Source organism: Gadus macrocephalus, chromosome 23 (genome assembly GCF_031168955.1).
Source record: "Gadus macrocephalus chromosome 23, ASM3116895v1".
NCBI classification, from domain to species: domain Eukaryota; kingdom Metazoa; phylum Chordata; class Actinopteri; order Gadiformes; family Gadidae; genus Gadus; species Gadus macrocephalus.
In genome coordinates, this window is record NC_082404.1 from 9,999,867 (window position 1) to 10,004,866 (window position 5,000).

Sequence of the window (5,000 nt, forward strand, 5' to 3'; positions counted from 1 at the left end):
TTGTGTTTTGGCTATTCAAATGTATTCTTGTATTGGCATGTTTCCCATGCCAATAAAGACCTTTCAAACTTGAGAGGGATGAGAGAGACTGCAGTCATCCTTGCAGCGTTGCAGATTGTAGGTGTGGTTGGGGGCTGGGCGAGAGGGAATGTGTTGGTAATCCATTTCATTTGGAAAACGGATCGAGGAAACGATGTCTCTCTCTCCAGGACTCATTACCCTGCTGTCAGTTAGTGAGTGAGTGATTGAGTGAGTGCGTAGTTGAGTGTCTGAGTGTGTGAATGAGTGAGAGAGGGAATGAGCGAGTGAGTGAGTGCAAGAGAGAGAGAGCAACACCTTCTTGATCTCTTATCTGACTGCTTGGAGCACAGCTAGCTTGGCTATTGCTTGAAAGAGCCCCCCCCCCCCTCCCAAACACAGACACACACCTACACACAGACACACACAAACTAAGGCACTTTGAGTGTTCTTTAAGCTAGTTTGACATGATCAGAGGCAAACATCTAGACGCAGCATCAAGCCATTAATATCCTATGGAGAGGGAGCTATGATGCCTGACTTTGCTTCAACGACTGGGGTGTTTGTGCTGGGTGATGATAACATCAAAGTCGAACAACGCAACGTTATTGCCTGAATATTGATAATTTAACTATTTTTGTGTTTGGTTGTATCCTTATCTAGTCACAGAATAAAACAGAGATGCGATTTTTACGAGATGCGATTCATGCTAAATTCTTAACAGGTTCTGGGTAGGGCAAAGGACTTGAAGCTACGTGTTACTTTGCGTCGCATTCTGGTGTGGCTATTGCCGCGTTAATGCAGCAATAGTAATTGCCCCCATTGTTTTTTTACACTTTGCGTATCGCTGTAATGAATCAGCACCATGCACACCTTGACTATTTTTCAAACCTGCTCCCTGTCTCCCTTGTCCTTTTCCACTCGGCGTAGAAATGGCAGCTGTGGCATTTTGTTTGGTCATTTATTTCCGACTTATCTTTCCCAGAAGCCATTTCGGTCAGCCGCAAAGTCTCCATACCTGCCATCCGGCATTGTGTCAAGACAAAACAGAAAGAAAACGGTGAGCTGTGTATGCAAATATGACATTCAAGGGTGTAGACTTTGAGCCACTAATCTGATGAATCAGCCCAGCCTCCCAGCGGGGCCGTTGAACATAATGAATGCGGGCGTTAAAAACATCCCCGCCGGCTGCTGCACGGGCATGCGTCTAAGAGTTCGGTCCAGGCCGAGAACGGAAAGTCCAATAAAATAAGAATTGCAAGAGTGAGCACCATTGAGTAGGCGTAATATTTCCAAGTTTGGACTATTCCTTAAAAAACGGATATCCTCTTATTTTTATTTTCTCAAGGTACACAGGTTTTGAGAAGGTAAAACACATTAGACTGAGGAACACAACAGTGGTTGTGGCATTCTGTGCTTGTTAACCGAAACGTTTTCATAGAGAATCCCTAAACTATCCAATCCAGAATCACAGCTTTGTGAGCCTTTATTTAGCGTTGGTAACTCTTAGTTTACCGTGCTGATCTGTTGACTTGGCCTGCTATTCTAGACTCTGTCCGTGGTCCTGAACCAGCTTCAACCACGGCCAGGGGCCCACTGTGTTCCCTCCAAGAACCTCTGTTTACTAGGGTGTTCTGTATCACAACTAGGGTGTTCTGTATCACTACTAGAGTGTTCTGTATCACTACTAGTGTGCTCTGTATCACTATTAGTGGATTCTGTATCACTACTAGTAGGAATGGGAATTGATAAGAATTTCACGATTCCGATTCCGATTCTGCTTATCGATCCGATTCCTTATCGATTCTCTTATCGATTCTCATTGGGTGAGAAAATAAGTATAAATGTGTTTGTTTGTATTAAATCTCTTTAATATCTGATCAGAAGTGCTTCTAGTATTAGGAAATTGTACATTTTCAAATCAATTGGTCTAGACGAAAAAATATATAAAAATATATGCCATCATTATGTACCATACAACTATAAACACAGACTGAAAACAGCCAAGTAAGAGCTTGTGCCTTTTGGAATGCTAACAGTGCTCATTTGCATTCAACTTGTAACAAAATTCAACTGACATAAACAAAATTAAGCATTGATTAGACAGAGATTTATTAGATGGGCCTACCTATTAAACCGTTGGAACACACAAGACCGGAAACCATAGCAATGCCGGTAAACAAAGCCCGAGAAGCCCAATCCCTATGAGAGCTCCCTGCGCTACGGCCATCCGGAGGCGACAGAGCTGTTGGCCGTGATATTATATATACAATTATAATATATTATATACTATTATATATAGAGCTCCGGGAGTCGCAAACTGCAACAATCACTTTCTCCTCCATGCCGCAGTCACCCCGGACTGCACTGCACTGAGTTTGACGGCTGAACGCTGATTGGCTGTTATGTTACGTTACACATGTCACTCAGTTATCACGCTGTTGAACGCTGATTGGCTGTCATCACGACAAAAACTTGTCGCCGGTTTTCTCCCGCGAAAATTTCGCCCTTATACGCGTCTCTACGTTCACTTTGTATGGGAGCTTGTCGCCCCGTCGCGTTTGGTGTGAACACACAATGCGATTCTTCCTCGGCGGCGCCAAAAGCAGCGTGTGTGTGACGTCATGACGCATTTGCCGCGACCGGAACCGATAAGCGGAATCGTTAAGCAGGCTTGCTAATGATTCCAAGGAATCGGTTGACTCGGAACCGGTTCTGAACAAGAACCGGTTCTCGATTCCCATCCCTAACTACTAGTGTGTTCTGTATCACTACTAGGGTGTTCTGTATCACAACTAGGGTGTTCTGTATCACTACTAGGGTATTCTGTATCACTACTAGTGTGTTATGTATCACTACTAGGGTGTTCTGTATCACTACTAGGGTGTTCTGTATCACAACTAGTGTGTTCTGTATCACTACTAGTGTGTTCTGTATCACAACTAGTGTGTTCTGTATCATAACTAGTGTTTTATGTATCACTACTAGTGTGTTCTGTATCACAACCAGGGTGTTCTGTATCACTACTAGTGTGTTCTGTATCACTACTAGTGTGTTCTGTATCACTACTAGTGTGTTCTGTATCATAACTAGTGTGTTCTGTATCACAACTAGGGTGTTCTGTATCACTACTAGGGTGTTCTGTATCACTACTAGGGTGTTCTGTATCACTACTAGTGTGTTCTGTATCACTACTAGTGTGTTCTGTATCACAACTAGGGTGTTCTGTATCACTACTAGTGTGCTCTGTATCACTACTAGTGGAATCTGTATCACTACTAGTGTGTCCTGTATCACTACTAGGGTGTTCTGTATCACTACTAGTGTGTCCTGTATCACTACTAGGGTGTTCTGTATCACAACTAGGGTGTTCTGTATCACTACTAGTGTGTTCTGTATCACTATTAGTGTGTTCTGTATCATTACTAGCCTGTTCTGTATCACTACTAGTGTATTCTGTATCACTACTAGTGTGATCTGTATCACTATTAGTGTATTCTGTATCACAACTAGGGTGTTCTGTATCACTACTAGTGTGTTCTGTATCACTATTAGTGTGTTCTGTATCATTACTAGCCTGTTCTGTATCACTACTAGTGTATTCTGTATCACTACTAGAGTGTTCTGTATCACTACTCGTGTGTTCTGTATCACTATTAGTGTGTTCTGTATCACTACTAGTGTATTCTGTATCACTACTAGTGTGTTCTGTATCACAACTAGGGTTTTCTGTATCACTACTAGTGTGCTCTGTATCACTATTAGTGGATTCTGTATCACTACTAGTGTGTTCTGTATCACTACTAGGGTGTACTGTATCACTACTAGGGTGTTCTGTATCACTATTAGTGTGTTCTGTATCATTACTAGTGTGTTCTGTATCACTATTAGTGTGTTCTGTATCACTACTAGTGTGTTCTGTATCACTACTAGTGTGCTCTGTATCACTATTAGTGTGTTCTGTATCACTACTAGTGTGTTCTGTATCACTACTAGTGTGCTCTGTATCACTATTAGTGTGTTCTGTATCACTACTAGTGTGTTCTTCATCACTACTTCTGTTCTGTATCACTACTTGTGTGATTTGTATTCTGAGTACTGTTTGTGTAGATGGATCCATTGTCTGGTCTTGGGCTTCACTTCACTCTTTCATGTTTGCTACCTGCTGTCGTCCCTGAGCTCAGTCTAGCCTTTTTACTAGACTGTGTTAGTTTGGTATAGATTCTATGCTGCTGAGTCTACTCCAGCTATTCCCTAGGGTTCTACTGTATATATTTATTGTATGAGGAGCATTTCTGCATTGTTATAGATACCTTTAGAAGGTTATTGGTAAAATAGGTGAAATAATACCCTTTCAAATATCGATAAATCTCCCGTAGGAAAAACACCTCAACACCATCAATTACAACCCATGTGTTTATATTTATATCTCAGGATATGAAATGAATACGCAGATCTTTTGACACATTATGTAGCTCAGCGTTTATTTACTCTGGGTTCGCTTTGGAGAATGAAAAAGCCCTCACAGGATACCTGATGTAAAATACACACAGAGGGAACCCGCAGGAGCCCAGGGAGAACACGTCTACTATTTAGACGAATCCAGATATACTCAGCCAGGAAAACATTGTTTAGCACGGAACTCCCCTTCTCTTCCCTAAAGACCATGCTTATGGTGGATCGATCGATCGTGACATAGAGTGATCAATTCTTTTGTTTCTGTGTTCTATTATACATAGGAGTTCCAACGTTAAATGGACACTATTTTTTACCGCCAGGTGATTAGCCATTGATTAGCCATTACCATCAAGCTGGGCTTTCAGCCAGAAGAGGAAAACGACCATAGGCACAAACGTGTTTAAAATAATATTGAACAGCAAAAAATAAATACCTTCCTTCTGGTCAAACATAAGCACGACGGAGAAGTTATATACTAACTACACAGGTTGACACAAGTGAGCCAATAAACCCCCAAAATACAA

The 5,000-nt window shown here is 41.8% G+C and overlaps 1 protein-coding gene across 1 annotated transcript in view; it reads right to left on the bottom strand.

The window, feature by feature from the left end:
- LOC132452426 (double-stranded RNA-specific editase B2-like) overlaps positions 1-5,000 on the bottom strand; it is an 11,222-nt gene that overhangs the window by 5,221 nt on the left and 1,001 nt on the right. The gene's annotated exons all lie outside the window — the stretch shown is intronic.